Here is an 18,423-nt window from a genome sequence, read left to right on the forward strand (position 1 = left end):
ACAACAGGCTGAATAAGTGTACGTTATATGAGGCATAAATAACCAACTGGTATGATAACGTAACATATTATGGTAAGAGTCATTCAAATAACTACAACATATAGAACATGCTATACGTTTACCAAACAATCTGTCACTCCTAATCGCTAAATCCCATGAAATCTTATACGTCTAGTCTCTTACGTGAATGACATCAATAATATTATTTGATATTTTACGCTAATGTGTTCATAATTCCACACATAAGTCGCTCCTGAGTATAAGTCGCATGAAAAAAACTGCGACTTATAGTCCGAAAAATACGGTACATTTATATTAACAATGTATATAATAACAAACAATAATATGAATAAACTAAGGACATGGAGTTTGACAAAAATCCAAGAGTGTGTGAGACTATGTGTGGAGATTAGCTGTTTTGTGTTACCAGGAGTGTTGCGCGAGAGGTGGAAGTCCCGGAAGGGGAAAGGCAGGCTCGAATGTCCGTGAGACAGGCAGGTAGTCGGGGAATATCATCATCATCGGCGGTCACTCGAACGAGTATGACGATCCTCCTGGTAGGGGTGTATCCCTTTATGGAGGACGCCTGTGCGTGACTTAGTTTAACGTGGGGAGACTGGTGCACAGACAGTCACCACACAATCCTTGACAGAATCGGGTCAAGGTCCAGTGGCATGGAGTCCAAGACGACTGGGGACCCTTTTCTGCTGCAGCCTTCATCCGCCATCGCAGCCGTTGTGGTAGTTCTTAAATCTACCGTCTTCCGCCTGCTCCGCCGTTGAGGTCTTCACCGTATCCATGGCTAGGGGGCAGTCAGGTACTAGGCCTTTGCCAAGGGCCACCTGGGGTAACAGTAGTAGAGGGGTGTATTTAAAAAAAATAAAATTATTTTTTATTTATTTTATTTTTTACATAAATAAATACAATCATGTGTGCTTACGGACTGTATCCCTGCAGACTGTATTGTTCTATATTGATATATAATGTATATATTGTGTTTTTTATGTTTATTCAAAAAATTTATTTTATTTTATTTATTTTTTTATTTTTTATTTTTTTTAATTTCTTGTGCGGCTCGGTACCAATCGGTCCGCGGACCGGTACCGGGCCGCGGCCCGGTGGTTGGGGACCACTGTTCTAGAGGACAGTAAAGGCAGTGCCATCATGGCACACCCTCGATATTGTCGAGAGCCTTATACCACACCGGGATTGGTAGATTCCTTCAGCTCGGCACACAACGCTGTCAAGCGCCACTCATTTAAAACTCACGGGCCGCACTAACATTAAACTTTCATATTAAGGTGGGGGCCGCAAAATAACGTCTTGCGGGCCGCATGTTTGAGACCCCTGTTTTAGATAGAAATGTCATTTGAAAACACACAACTTTTTAAATTTTAGCAGACACATTATGTATATTTACACAAAGTATCGGATCGGTATCACCGATACCAGCCTGCATTTCAAATCAATGGTATCGCACATCACTACAATTACCTGTCGTAATTATTTGATTGTATTCCAGTACCCAAAGAAAAGCAAAACAAATGTCCACCTTTATGAGTTTAAACACCCCAACAAGATCCATTTTGCATCTGACATTGTGTTTTTTTCCATGTCCTAAAAATAGCAACATTCCATCATCTGAGCAAAGTAATGAGTTGCAAGACTAATTTGAGCTGAAAGTGGCGACGAGTCAAGGTCGTCTTCGGCTGAGCAGAAAGTCAAAGAGTGAATTGTAATTGAATTGAACGTGAGTGTTGGCGTCATTTCTCAGCCGTCTTGGTGGTGTTGTCATTCCCAACATGGCTGCCACGCCGCTGGCATCAAAGGCAAACTCGGGCCTTAATAGGAAGATTACGAGCTTTTGCGTGAAAAATAGAAACATTTGCATTTTTTCAATAATGGAGACTCGTGCCGTGCTTGGTGTTCTTCTGGAAAAATATCATTTCCTGCAAGATGCTGCTGCTGCGCTTTAATCAGCCGTTGAACTGCATACAGCGGATCATGCGCTAACGTTAGCCTGCTAGCTAACTTTAAAATGTCACTACAGAGGACCAAAAATCCAATCGGCTCCGTCTTCATGGAAGGCAAATTTTTGGGCGCAATTCAGTTTCTACATAGCGCTTAAATTACTTATTGAGCGCCTATTCTACCGGATTATAAAGCGCACGGCCGATGAATGGTCTATTTTTGATCATTTTTCATATATAAGGCGCACCGGATTATATCTTCTCTATCTTTGTTGTTGTTGTTTTTTATCCAATTTGATTTTATTGTTTTGATTTTGTACAGTGTTCTTGAGTGCCCAGAAAGGCGCCTTATGAATAAAATGTATTATTATTATTATTATAAAGCGCACGGCCGATGAATGGTCTATTTTTGATCTTTTCATATATAAGGTGCACCGAATTATAAAGCGCACGGCCGATTAATGGTCTATTTTTGATAATTTTTCATATATAAAGCGCACCAGATTATAAGGCGCACTGCCGATGAATGGTCTATTTTTGATCTTTTTTCATATATAAGGCGCACCGGATTATAAAGCGCACGGCCGATTAATGGTCTATTTTTGCTCATTTTTCATATATAAGGCGCACCGTATTATAAGGCGCACGGCCGATTAATGGTCTATTTTTGCTCATTTTTCATATACAAGGCGCACCGGATTATATCTTCTCTATCTTTGTTGTTGTTGTTTTTTATCCAATTTGATTTTATTGTTTTGATTTTGTACAGTGTTCTTGAGTGCCCAGAAAGGCGCCTTATGAATAAAATGTATTATTATTATTATTATAAAGCGCACGGCCGATGAATGGTCTATTTTTGATCTTTTCATATATAAGGTGCACCGGATTATAAGGCGCACTGCCGATGAATGGTCTATTTTTGATAATTTTTCATATATAAAGCGCACCAGATTATAAGGCGCACTGCCGATGAATGGTCTATTTTTGATCTTTTTTCATACATAAGGCACACCGGATTATAAAGCGCATGGCCGATGAATGGTCTATTTTTGATAATTTTTCATATATAAAGCACACCGGATTATAAGGCGCACGGCCGACTAGTGGTCTATTTTCGATCATTTTTCATATATAAGGGGCACGGCCGATGAATGGTCTATTTTTGATCTTTTTTCATATATAAGGCGCACCGGATTATAAAGCGCACGGCCGATTAATGGTCTATTTTTGCTCATTTTTCATATATAAGGCGCACCGTATTATAAGGCGCACGGCCGATTAATGGTCTATTTTTGCTAATTTTTCATATATAAGGCGCACCGGATTATAAGGCGCACGGCCGATTAATGGTCTATTTTTGCTCATTTTTCATATATAAAGCACACCGGATTATAAGGCGCACTGCCGATGAATGGTCTATTTTTTATCTTTTTTCATATATATTTTTTCATATATAAGGTGTTCTTGAGTGCCCAGAAAGGCGCCTTATAAATAAAATGTATTATTATTATTATTATTATAAAGCGCACGGCCGATGAATGGTCTATTTTTGATAATTTTTCATATACAAGGCGCACCAGATTATAAGGCGCACTGCCGATGAATGGTCTATTTTTGATCTTTTCATATATAAGGCGCACCAGATTATAAGGCGCACTGCCGATGAATGGTCTATTTTTGATCTTTTCATATATAAGGTGCACCAGATTATAAGGCGCACGGCCGATGAATGGTCTATTTTTGATCTTTTCATATATAAGGCGCACCAGATTATAAGGCGCACTGCCGATGAATGGTCTATTTTTGATCTTTTCATATATAAGGTGCACCAGATTATAAGGCGCACGGCCGATGAATGGTCTATTTTTGATCTTTTTTCATACATAAGGCGCACCGGATTATAAGGCGCATGGCCGATGAATGGTCTATTTTTGATAATTTTTCATGTATAAAGCACACCGGATTATAAGGCGCACGGCCGACTAATGGTCTGTTTTCGATCATTTTTCATATATAAGGCGCACGGCCGATGAATGGTCTATTTTTTTAATCTTTTTTCATATATAAAGCGCACCGGATTATAAGGCGCACTGCCGATGAATGGTCTATTTTCGATCCTTTTTCATGTATAAGGCGGATTATAGGGCGCATTAAAGGAGTCATGTCATTTTTTTCTAAATGTAAAAGACTTCCTTGTGGTCTACATAACATGTAATGGTGGTTCTTTGGTCAAAATGTTGCATAGATGATGTTTTACAGATCATCTTCAAGCCGCTTTCTGACAGTTGCTGTTACGGTTGTACGGGGGAAGAAGATGGCACAGACAGAAGGGACGTCGTTTTAGCTCTAGGTTTATATATGTATATATATATATATATATATATATATATATATATATATATATATATATATATATATATATATATATATATATATATATGTATATATACATATATATATGTATGTATATGTCTACATGTGCAAAGATGGACAGTCTCTCTTTTCTTCTATTTTAGTCAAGTTGTTTACAAAAGGTAAACATGCTGGGCTACAGACTATTAGGGGCGAGCAGCTACACAACAGCTAAGCACACAATAGCACACGAGCTAGACGTACATAATAATTGAACAATGTTGCAGTCTAAAACAGCACATTTGTCAATATAAACATGTATCAAATAATTAAAGTTACATATTACTTACATATATAAAGTATCCAGTAACAAAGGTGTCCGCATCATTCAACTTAATCTCATTCAATTAAAAAAAAAAAATTTTTTTAGTGCATGTAAACGTTTGATCCTGACTTTTTTGGTCCAAAGTGTTCGCTTGAAGCACGTCAAAAGGACGCACAAAGTCTGTTTTCCTTCTTCCTGCCGCCCACAAGCATAAAGGCTGTTGCCAGGGCGACGAAACATGCCAGCGAATGTGCTTAAACGGACAACTGCGAGCCGCCTCATGGCCACCTATTGCCCGTGTCCGCGCGTGTGAGAGAAACAGGATTACTGCCAAGTGCGTCCGTGCACGTTTTTAATGCCCGTGCACGAGTGCGAGCGGTGCAGAGTGGGAGGAGTATATTTATAGCTAGAATTCACTGAAATTCAAGTATTTCTTATATATATATATATATAAAAGAAATACTTGAATTTCAGTGTTCATTTATTTACACATATATAGGGATGATGTTTGATAAGAAATTATGAAGTTTCTTGCCCATTATCGAATCCTCTTATCGAACCGATTCCTTATCGATTCTCTTATCGAATCCAGATAGGTTGTTGTATATGGAAAAAACCCACAATATTTGGTTTAACAAAAGCTCACTTTTATTTTATAAGAAAAAAATAAATAAAAAAAGAAATAAATAAATATTGACTGTTGTTACCCCCCTAAGAAAAGAAAAGAAATAAATATTGACTGTTGTTACCCAAAGTATATTAAGTGGGATTTTTCATAAAAACAAATATATACAGTAACACAAAAACAACCTGTCTCTGTGATCACTATAGGTGTATAAATAATAATATAGTGTTAAATAAAATCAGTCCCTTGGGCATGAAACTGAAAATAAAACAGCTCTCCAAAAAGTGCACTTCTGCTGCTATTGGAACATCCTTCTGGGGTCCATCAGTTAACCTATTGTTACTATAACAATCTACAAGGTTAATATAGGTTGCTTCTCTTTCTTCCCCTCCATTTTTCTGCATTCTTTTGTATCTCTAGTTATCATTACGTATATATATTGTTGCATTTGAACAACTGTATTGTTGATAATAGAGGTAAATTATTGGTATTGTTCATTATCAATAGCGCTGTTTCTATTGGTATTTGTATTGCTCCATTTTTAGTGTGATAATGCTCATTGTCATTTCTGTATTATTATTTATTTCGCTAATTGCTTCTTTGCTATCACTTTTACCATCATTATGTACATGTCGTATTTTCTGATGTTGCTCTATTGTTGTTGTTGTTGTTGTGTTTGCTGTTGTTGTGGTTGTCTCTCTGTCTAATCCCCACAATTCCCCCCTCTGTCTTCCTTTTTTTCTCTTTCTATCCCCTCCTGCTCCGGCCCGGCTGCACCAAATGATAATATAAATACATTTAATAAAGTCAAATACAAATAAGGCAACAAGAGAAGTATCCTACACTTCTCTTTTGTAAAGTAAATGTGAACAGCCTATATGGGCATCTACATCTACTGTATGATTTGCCTGAGAAGCTGGACAGGACAAAAAAAAATTATTTTCCCATGGAATCGGTTCTTTTCTTATCGAACAACCGGGAGAACCGGTTTTGAACATCATCCCTACACATATACACACATAACACTCCTCTCTACTCATTGTTGTATTTGAAAGTGCAATGCTTTGCAGCCAGTAGCACAGCCTTTCAAGGAGCGTAGGTATGGGCAGCATCTGTGGAATTTAATTAGCAGGAAAGGAGTTTAGGGTTGAATTGTCCATCCTCGTTCTATTCTCTGTCACTACCTTTCTAACCATGCTGAACACCCCCTCTGGTGATGCATTGCTGTGTGGCACGTACAAAAGTGCCTTCATCAAATGCACCAGAGTCTGGAATCTTCCATCTCTCCCTGGCATACCCCTTCCCCTTCGAGCTGTCCTGGAGGAACTGAATATCTTGTTTCCAATCATTTTGGAACTCGCAAGCGTACTTCTTCTTCTTACTCGTCGTCGCCATGACTGTCTCTTCTTCGTTCTTCTGCTTCGTCTCTGTTATGTTTTTGGACATTACTACTTGCCGTAGTTTTGAAGCAATGCATGATGGGAATCCGGATGTTGTGTGTCAGTGTATTAACGTGCCGAATGGAATAAACACACGCTGAGAAATACCTCCGTGCCTGCCTATGTAACAGAGGTAATGGGTGAGGGCCGACATCCGAGCAACTGAGCTACATACGGGTTCTTCCAGCCATAGCAACCAGACTGGCGTTGAAAACAAACCGTTGCCATTACTCTTTAACCTGTCGACCTACGCTGGTTAAACCCGTCATTCTGCCTCCAAAATGCAGAAAAACTGTGTTGTTTTTGGTTGTGCTAACCACAACTGGAAACAGGGAAAACAAAGGTTGTATTTTGTTCTGCCAAAGCGTGATAAAAGCCCACAGAGACGAGACAAATGGCTCGCAGCTTTACACCGGGAAAACAAGGACGGTTCTCACTGGAGTCCCCCAAAGTCCCGGGTCGTGTGTTCGGATCACTTCCTTTCTGGTAAATATAAGGAACAAAAATCCACCTTCTTAACCACAACTTGGCTATACGTCCGTGCTAATGTTGTACTTGTTGAATTTGTACCTTATAACGTTCGACAGCTGAAGTTGTTGTACAAAAATAACATGCGGTATATACTATATAGTCTATAGCCTAGCTAGCTAATTTCGAAAACCGGACAACGAGAGGATACCAAAGGCAGCGTTAAGATGGACACCACCGGGAAAACGTAAGCCAGGGCGGCCAAAGAACACCTGGCGAAGAACAGTTGAAGGGGAGCTGAAAGAGATGAAGCTTACATGGGGCGAGGCACAGAGACCAGCACAGCAGCGAGATGAATGGCGTCGAGTCGTCGAAGCCTTATTTCCCATCCGGGAAGAAGAGGATTAAGTTAAGTAAGTAATATACTATATAGTCTATAGCCTAGCTAGCTATTTTCGAAAACCGGTTTCGTTTAAATTTGCACTTAACAGTTGGGTTTTTAAAAACCAATAAACCCTATAATTTTCATGTTGCCATTCAATACATTTGGCCCTCAAATCTCTCAATATTTTATTCACTAACACTCGATCTTGTTGTTGATAACTTCCGCGTCTCTTTCTTAGTAGCGCGCAGGCTAAGCTAACTAGCAAGCTAAGCTAAGCCTGAGAAGCTTTAAAGTTCACTGAGACGAGTCTGACGCAAATAATACATTTTCGTTTTTTCACACGATATGCGAATAAGTAAAAATGCGTAGATGAAGGATTTAACGCCGACTTCCAAGCCACAACGCTCGTTAAATGCTTTTTCTGTCAATGCTGTGTTCGCTGTGAGCTGCTTTGTTTTCAACCAATTCCCGGTTGCTAGGGGATTGGTAGGCGGAAGTGACGTAGGTCCGCCCTCACCCATTTATGATCTCAATTGCTTACTGTCTTACTACTCTTCTTATTTTAATGTCATTTTATTTTAATGTCATCTTATCTAATTTATTATAGTTACACATTATGTAATGTGACTCTTTATTTTGCAAATTGTACTATTCTAAGCTTAGTGCTGTAATTTCCTATTTTTTTATGGTCACTGAACGTCACATGTCCCAGCAGACTTCCAGGCTGAGGCCCCGTATGTGTAGTCAGTCTGCTATCTTCCATGTGGCGGTAAGTTGTGCTCTCTGGCGCCCCGTCAATTAGCTTTCAGCTAACTTATTAGCAGGCTAGCTGTGTTGCTGTAGACTTAAAGGACACATTTATGTTAAGTTTTGTTTTCTTTTATTTCTATGCAGGTTTGGAATGTGTAGAGAAGGCTGTTTGGAGACTCATTATGACTGTTTTTTACCAGGTATTGTGTGTTTTTTTTATCGTGTGATTAATATGTTAGTGAGTCTGCTATCTTCCATGTGACGGTTTGGAATGTGTAGAGAAGGCTGTTTGGAGACTCATTATGACTGTTTTTTTTACCAGAATAAACCCTGTTTGAGCCAGAAGAAAGACTGGGTGTCATCTTTTGGGGAAAACACAACACAAAGGAGTACTACGTCGCTACACCTACATTATGGGTTATAGATAAACATGTGGATAACGGAGACATCTACAAACCCCGTTTCCATATGAGTTGGGAAATTGTGTTAGATGTAAATATAAACGGAATACAATGATTTGCAAATCCTTTTCAAGCCATATTCAGTTGAATGCACTACAAAGACAACATATTTGATGTTCAAACTCATAAACTTTTTTTTTTTTTGCAAATAATAATTAACTTAGAATTTCATGGCTGCAACACGTGCCAAAGTAGTTGGGAAAGGGCATGTTCACCACTGTGTTACATGGCCTTTCCTTTTAACAACACTCAGTAAACGATTGGGAACTGAGGAAACTAATTGTTGAAGCTTTGAAAGTGGAATTCGTTCCCATTCTTGTTTTATGTAGAGCTTCAGTCGTTCAACAGTCCGGGGGTCTCCGCTGTCGTATTTTAGGCTTCATAATGCGCCACACATTTTCCATGGGAGACAGGTCTGGACTGCAGGCGGGCCAGGAAAGTACCCGCACTCTTTTTTTTTTACGAAGCCACGCTGTTGTAACACGTGCTGAATGTGGCTTGGCATTGTCTTGCATGAAAAAGTTCTCAGTGGTCTTCTTCGTACGCTGACGTTTTATCCATCCATCCATTTTCTACTGCTTGTCCCTCTCAGGGTCTCGTTTAACTCATTGCTAAACTCATCCAGAATCGACGCTGGCTGGCCAATCACAGAGCAGCACAGAACAGGACCCGCCCACACGTCTGACACTTTTCTTCACACTTTATGCGCTGGTTGGCGTAAGTTAATTATATTCAACTTTTTATGAGACACTTTTCTATCAGCAAATTTAGCAGTAAGCTATAATCATCAACATATTTATTATCCATAATACAAGATTTTCAATTTAATGTCCGTCCACTCTGTCTCAGGACGTGTCGTGTTGTGTGAGTCAGCCATTAGCATAATGTCTTCATGATGGCGTTGAGCTGTCCGTCACAAAGCCCCAACGTTATTAAAACGCTCTCATGGGAGATTTTAGCAGCATCAACTAAAATTAGCATCCGTCACTTCTCATCGCCACCTCGCTGCCATTTTTAATTCCATTTCCACTCAACTGATGGCCCGTTTTTCTTTCTTCTTTATTGGCATCTTCCGTCCCCTGGAGGCAAAAGCCACTTCCCTCTCCTGACTCCCAGCAAATGTGTAATTTAGCAGCTGGCTGTAGGAAGCAGACATGTGGGGGAAATGATGGTTCTTGGAGGAGAGGATGCTGGAACGTCACGCTTGTTGCAAACAGATGGACGACCTTGGTGTCTGCTCCAACGTGACCTCCAGCCTTTGACAAGATGTCACCTCGCCAACACCAGCGCTTGTTGCGTCAACAGGAAGTTTGCATCAATATGCCAGGATCAGGACTCGGAGGTAAAATGAGCATCCTTCAACTCATAACAACCCTTCAAGTCCATCCATCCACCCATTTTCTACCGCTTGTCCCTTTGTGATGTCCATAAATGTGTGAAGACTTTCCAATCAACTATATTTATATACTTTTTATATATTTGACAATATATTTTTATAAATTTTTTTAATTTTGTAAATATATATATATATATATATATATATATATATATATATATATATATATATATATATATATATATATATATATATATGTATGTGTGGGAAAAAATCACAAGACTATTTCATCTCTACAGGCCTGTTTCATGAGGGTTTCCTCAATCATCAGAAAAATCTCCTGATGATTGAGGAAACCCTCATGAAACAGGCCTGTAGAGATGAAATAGTCTTGTGATTTTTTCCCACACATACATATTACGCTCTACCACGGTATCGAGCACTATTTTTTTTGTATAATCCAATCAAGACATATATAAAAAAAAAAATTAAAAAAAAATAAAATAATATATATATATATATATATATATATATATATATATATATATATATATATATATATATATATATATGCATATATATATATGTATATACATATATATATATATATGTATATATATGTATATATATATATATGTGTATATGTATATATATATATATGTATATATATATGTGTATATGTATATATATATATATATATGTATATATATATGTATATATATATACATATATATATGTATATATATATATATGTATATATATATGTATATATATATGTATATATATATATATATATATATATATATATATATATATATATATTAGGGCTGCAACTAACGATTATTTTGATAATCGATTAATCTGTCGATTATTACTTCGATTAATCGATTAATAATCGGATAAAAGAGACAAACTACATTTCTATCCTATTCAGTATTTTATTGAAAAAAAACAGCATACTGGCACCATACTTATTTTGATTGTTGTTTCTCAGCTGTTTGTAAATGTTGCAGTTTATAAATAAAGGTTTATTTAAAAAAAAAAAAAAAAAAAACCTCTGCGCATGCGCATAGCATAGATCCAACGAATCGATGACTAAATTAATCGGCAACTATTTTAATAATCGATTTTAATCGATTTAATCGATTAGTTGTTGCAGCCCTAATATATATATATATATATATATATATATATATATATATATATATATATATATATATATATATATATATATATATATATATATATACACTCAAAAACTCATGTCCCTAGTTTTTATGTCACTACCAGGACACAAGAGTTTTAGAGGCGCGGCTGAGTCTAAATTTAGGCCCCACCTCTAAAGACGTGACCCGGAAGTGACGTTGCATTTCTGCCCCTCATGGCTGAATGGTAAGTAACTTCATCCTATAGTTTTTAAATAAATGTGTTGCAAAGTCTGAAAATCAGTGAGTGTCTTTAAAAACTGTCACTATATTTTTAATTATGTCAAGTTTTTCAGCTTTTAAGCAACATATTATGTTTTTATGAGTGTATATGTGTTTGCTTGACATGTGCTTGCTAGCAATAAAAATTAGCTGGAATTGTCACCCAAAACATTTGATAACGTTTCGGTGGCGACAAAATGAAATGCAAAGTAGTTGAATCCTACAATTTTGAAATAATGTGTCCACAAAGTCTTAAAGTCAATGATTATTTAAGAATCATCGTTTTAATAATCTATTTTAAGCATGTTTTTAATGTCATTCTGGTTTCTATCTGTAATTGTAGGAGAGACAGAATCAAGACACTAACATGTCAAATAACAAAAAGTAGAAAATAAATGTTGGGAGAATACGGAGAAAGAGGGAAGGATGACCCAGTTAACACCAAGACTATTTGAAGAAGGAATAAGAAAGAAATAAGAAAATAAATGATTTATCGGCCAGGGTGCAAAGGAAGCCTAACCCTACACTGCAAAAAGTCAGTGTTCAAAAACTAGTAAAGAAAATACAAAAATGAGGGGTATTTTATTTGAACTAAGCAAAAATATCTGCCTATAGAACAAGAAAATTTGGCTTGTCAAGACTTTCCAAAACAAGTAAAATTAGCTAACCTCAATGAACCCAAAAATACCTTAAAATAAGTATATTCTCAATAATAACAAGTGCACTTTTCTTGGTAGAAAAAAAAAGAGACCTTTTCCTCAAAATGTTGAAAAATATTAAATTAAGTAAATGTTAGTGCCATTATCTTGACATAATGATATGCGCTCTGTATTACATTTCTTGAAACCAGCAAACTTATACTAAAAACTAATTTATTGTTCTTAATCAGGGGTCTCAAAACCGCAATTGTGGCCCGCGAGACGTTATTTTGCGGCCCGCACCTTAATATGAAAATTTAGTTAGTGCGGCCCGTGAGTTTTATATGAATGGCGCTTGACAGCGTCACACTTGCCAACCCTCCCGATTTTTCCGGGAGACTCCCGAATTTCAGGGCAACCATTCTCTCAAATGTCTGCCGATTTTCACCCAAACAACAATATTAAGGGCGTGCCGTGATGGCATTGCTTTTAGGGCCCTCTACAACCTGTACAAACAGCGTGCCAGCCCAGTCACATGTTGTATGCGGCTTCTGTACACTCACGTAAGTGACTGCAAGACACACTTGATCAACAGCCATACAGGTCACACTGAGGGTGGCCGTATAAACAAGTTTAACACTGTTACAAATATGCGCCACACTGTGAACCCACACCAAACAAGAATGAGAAACACATTTCGGGAGAACATCCGCACCGTAAGACAACATAAACACAACAGAACAAATACCCAGAATCCCATGCAGCCCTAACTCTTCCAGGCTACAATATACACCCCCGCTACCACCAAACCCTGCCCCCCCACACATCAACCCTCCCCTCCTCCGTGCATCGGTTGAGGTGGGCGGGGTTTGGTGGTAGCGGGGGTGTATATTTTAGCCCAGAAGAGTTAGGGCTGCAAGGTGTTCTGGGTATTTGTTCCGTTGTGTTTATGTTGTATTACGGTGCGGATGTTCTCCCGAAATGTGTTTGTCATTCTTGTTTGGTGTAGGTTCACAGTGTGGCGCATATTTGTAACAGTGATAAAGTTGTTTATACGGTGTGACCTGTATGGCTGTTGTTTAAGTATGTCTTGCAGTCACTTACGTGTGTCTGCAGAAGCCGCATACAACATGTGACTGGGCCGGCACGCTGTTTGTATGGTGAAAAAGCGGACACGACGACAGGTTGTAGAGGTCGCTAAAGACAGTGCTATCACGGCACGCCCTTAATATTGTTCTCCGGGTGAAAATCTGGACAATTTCGGGAGAATGGTTGCCCCGGGAGATTGTCGGGAGGGGCACTGAAATTCGTGAGTCTCCCGGAAAAATCGGGAGGGTTGGCAAGTATGTTGCTAGGGCGGGATAGCCATTGAAAGAAGGTGAATTCATTAAAAAGTACATGTTAGATTTTTTAAAGAAATATTTTCTTGCGGCCCAGCCTCACCCAGTTTCTGCATCCAGTGGCCCCCAGGTAAATTGAGTTTGAGACCCCTGTTCTTAATAAAAAGGCAACAAGGCAACCGCTTGTTACTCTCAGGGTCTCCTAGCCGCTCAGGCAAATCATATTGTCTAAAAATGCATTTTTCCATCGACAACATGACATCATCGCGCCAAGTGCGTGCTCTTTCAGTCAATTAGTGCGCATATATACAGCCCGGCCCCCGGCTACATTTTTTTATATTGTAATTATGAAGAATTGATCTGAATGTGCATGAACTATCTCTGTTCAAAATTGTTAGAAATGTCACATGTTAAATGTTTAAATATTAACTGTCAGTTTACTGTACTGTGCCGACTGTACTACTATATGAGTACCTATTTTCTATTGTTTCATCGAAAATAAAACAGCAAAGTCCATTTGGCTGTCATCTGTTTTAATTATGAGACACAATTTTGTCAAAATCATGATATTTTTTTTTCAAGCTGGAAAAAAAAAATTATTACTTAAAAAAAAAAAAAAGTAGTTTTATACTTGTGAGTGTTGATGACACAGCTTTGCAACACTTGATATTCTAGTTTCAAGCATGTTTTACTCAATATAGGTCATAAAACCTTAGCAACAAGCTGTAACATCTTACTGAGATGTTTTAAGGGTTTTGGTCCTAAATTAAGTCAAACACTCTAACATAAAATCTTCTTAGTGAGAAGAATGATCTTATCAGACAGAAAATAAGCAAATATCACCCTTATTTGACATATTTAATCTTCCTTAGATTTCAGTTTTTGCAGTGTAGACCTGGAGGTCCAAAGTGGAACAAATCAGTTTTTTTTTTTTAAATCAGATTTTTTACTACTGACTGTTTAGATTATAAGTAACATGTGATCTTTATCAGTCTGAAGTATAAACGCCCCAATGTGGTTAGAAAACAAAGGAAGTTGACCGAATTCTTTAAATTAGCAATGAAGTCACTGCTACAGGAGAAAAGGTCAGCGTGAATACTGAACCCACATGGTTTACTTATTTTCCAACTGATATTAACAGTTTTCTACAAAAATAAATGATTTTATTGACCACAAACCATAAGTGTATATTTCCAACATCAAGCATGTTATGAGTTAATATTAAGCATTAAAGGCCTACTGAAATGATTTTTTTTTATTTAAACGGGAATAGCAGATCCATTCTATGTGTCATACTTGATCATTTCGCGATATTGCCATATTTTTGCTGAAAGGATTTAGTAGAGAAAATCGACGATAAAGTTCGCAACTTTTGCTCGCTGATAAAAAAAGCCTTGCCTGTACCGGAAGTAGCGTGACGTCACAGGAGCTAGTATTCCTCACAATTCTCCTTTGTTTACAATGGAGCGAGAGAGATTCGGACCGAGAAAGTGACGATTACCCCATTAATTTGAGCGAGGATGAAAGATTCGTAGATGAGGAACGTTACAGTGAAGGACTTGAGAGGCAGTGATGGACGTATCTTTTTTCGCTCTGACCGTAACTTAGGTACAAGCTGGCTCATTGGATTCCACACTCTCCTTTTTCTATTGTAGATCACAGATTTGTATTTTAAACCACCTCGGATACTATATCCTCTTGAAAATGAGAGTGGAGCACGCGAAATGGACATTTAAAGTGACTTTTATCTCCAAGACAATACATCGGTGACACACTTAGCTACTGAGCTAACGTGATAGCATCGTTCTCAAATGAAGATATGAACAAAATAAATAAACCCCTGACTGGAAGGATAGACAGAAGATCAACAATACTATTAAACCATGTACATGTAACTACACGGTTAAAAATTCTCAGCCTGGTAAGGCTAAACTATGCTGTTGCTAACGACGCTAAGGCTAATTTAGCAACTTAGCAACCGGACCTCACAGAACTATGTTCTCTCTCCTTTTTCTATTGTGAATCACAGATTTGTATTTTAAACCACCTCGGATACTATATCCTCTTGAAAATGAGAGTCGAGCACGCGAAATGGACATTTAAAGTGACTTTTATCTCCACGACAGTACATCGGTGACACACTTAGCTACTTAGCTAACGTGATAGCATCGTTCTCAAATGAAGATATAAACAAAATAAATAAACCCCTGACTGGAAGGATAGACAGAAAATCAACAATACTATTAAACCATGTACATGTAACTACACGGTTAAAAATTTTCAGCCTGGTAAGGCTAAACTATGCTGTTGCTAACGACGCTAAGGCTAATTTAGCAACCGGACCTCACAGAACTATGATAAAACATTAGCGCTCCACCTACGCCAGCCAGCCCTCATCTTCCCATCAACAGCCGTGCTCACCTGCGTTCCAGCGATCAACGGCGCGACGAAGGACTTCATCCGTGGGTTTGGCGGCAAGCATCGGCTAGGCGTCTTCTATCAGGGTAAGTAGTCCTTGTTGTGTTGCTGTAAGTATTGTACTTAGCCGCTAAGACACCGATCGATCCCACCTACAACGTTCTTCTTTGCAGCCTCCATTGTTCATTAAACAAATTGCAAAAGATTCACCAACACAGATGTCCAGAATACTGTGGAATTTTTTGTCGAAGAAAACAGAACTTTGTGTATTGTGTCCAATAGGGCCCAAACACTTCCGTGCATTTTGTGACGTCACGCGCATAAATCATATCCAAAGGAGTTTTTCAACCGGAAGTGTGGCGGGAATTTTAAAATGTCACTTTATAAGTTAACCCGGCCGTATTGGCATGTGTTGCAATGTTAAGATTTCATCATTGATATATAAACTATCAGACTGCGTGGTCGCTAGTAGTGGCTTTCAGTAGGCCTTTAAGGTTGAGGGAATATGATACAACCTTGCAAACAAAATAGTGGTCACTACCGAAACACTGGGTGTTTACGGAAAAAAAAGAGTATATTGAATTATAAAATATTATAATACTGATTGGTTAAATGTATGTTTAATTTCATAAATCATTACCTCTGAAGTCAATCTGATCAGTGTTATGCGTTTTAAAAAGAAAGATTGCACGTCGATTTTGAAGAATTTCATACATCAAAGTAAGAACAATTGTTAAAAAGTTCATTTTGAGGGATTTTATTGTGAAAAATGTCAATAATTATTTAAAAAAAACAAAAACATCTTTACACAAGGTAAGTAAGCTTGGCATTAACAGAGTAACATCATATTTTATATTCATATTTGAAGGCTATGATTCTGTAGTGACTAATTTGGGGAGAGGACAAACATTCCCAAATATTCTGAAAGTACAAGTTGACTGTTGTTTTTACAGAAATGTGTACTCCAGATAATGTACAATACATATAGGGACGAAGTTTTGAGAATACAACTTGCAAAATGTAAAAATATTTCCAACCTCACTTTGAACCAATTTGGTAGAATGGCCCGCATATATATACACACATACATACACACATACATATATGTGTATATATAATGCATGTGTAAATATATATATATATATATATATACACATATATATATATATATATATATATATATATATATATATATATATATATATATATATATATATATATATATATATATATATATGCACCAATAAGCACTAATTTTGCTTACCCACTCGGCTCTTCGTATTCAATGCCCGACTCCACTGCAGTGGGCTGGGCTGGGTGTGTTGTGTGTTTTCTTATTTTGTAAATATGTTTCAGAAAAAAAGTGTCAAAATAATGTTTTTAATTAAGAAAAAAATAGATTTTTTTAGTTTTGTAGAATTAAATTTTTCAATTATCTACAAATGCAACAGCAACAAAATGTTTTGTATATTTATTCCGGATGACTATTGCTTTAGTTGTGCTATTTTGTTTGAATTGTTTGTTTGTATAGAGGCTGTGCAATGTTAACCACGTTACCGCATGGTAATATTCACATAACAATTGGCCAAGAATCCTACTTGAAGGCAGATTAATCACACCATTTATTTAGACTGTGCATGCTCCTTTACCTTAACCCTGGGTGGTTACCTGGGAGGTTGTTTTAGGTCAGTGATCAGTTCAATGCATACTTCAGAGTCGGCAAGCTTCATGTCAGATATTAATATTGACATAGAAGTGTAAAAAGACAAAACACTTGCTTAAAGCTTCTGATTGGACAAAATGTGCATGACAGTCGGTAAAAAATATACAATGCAGAAAATATTGTTTTTTTTTTTTAAAATACCGTGTTCCTGTGGATGCATATTTTCCTTCCTGTATGACCTCAGAGATTCAAGTGCATGCCCTGACCCCTGACCTGACCAGCATCTTCCAACTCCCTGCGGTCGTCACTCATGTTTTCCTGTGCTTCCTTAATTCTATTCCGCTCGTTCTCCCCAATAGGTTGGAAAGTTCATTCCCTTAATTGATGTTTGGGATCATTACAGGAACGCCACTTGTGCTCCCTAACAGACCTCGTGTGGGTGCCACTCGCTGCCTCCCTAAGTGATTGCTTATTGATTCTTTCAAACGTGTCTTTGTACCCGCTTTGAAGCATGAGACCACAGCGATACACAACCAAACGTCATGTCGCTCTTTCTTCCAACAATCACATGGAGTGTTCAGCACAATGCTCAATAATAATACCAGGAAGGTCAAAGAGCAGTACAGTACGATTTTTTAAGTTGAATTTCAAATAAACATTAAAATTGTGTCATTAGGAGCATCTGGTGTAAAATAAAAAGTAAATAAAGCATACAAACCTGGAACATGTTTTTAATTATAATCTACCAAATAATACATTGAAAAAATCGTATTTAATCGGATCAAACCAAAACGTGACTTTGTTATGAAATCGACATTCTGACAAA

General features: G+C 37.5%; 1 protein-coding gene across 4 annotated transcripts in view; it reads left to right on the plus strand.

Annotated features, from left to right (window-relative positions):
• Window positions 1-11,448: 11,448 nt before the first annotated feature.
• Window positions 11,449-18,423, plus strand: part of LOC133643420 (G-protein coupled receptor 22) — a 107,581-nt gene continuing 100,606 nt past the window's right edge. For 3 of the 4 annotated variants that reach the window (XM_062037986.1, XM_062037988.1, XM_062037990.1), the window contains exon 1: window positions 11,449-11,503. The gene's annotated coding sequence lies outside the window, so the exon portion shown is untranslated. Of the gene's footprint in view, window positions 11,504-15,988; window positions 16,021-18,423 lie in introns of those variants that run through there. The other variant, XM_062037987.1, reaches the window with a different exon arrangement.

This window comes from Entelurus aequoreus, linkage group LG26 (assembly GCF_033978785.1).
Source record: "Entelurus aequoreus isolate RoL-2023_Sb linkage group LG26, RoL_Eaeq_v1.1, whole genome shotgun sequence".
NCBI lineage: Eukaryota > Metazoa > Chordata > Actinopteri > Syngnathiformes > Syngnathidae > Entelurus > Entelurus aequoreus.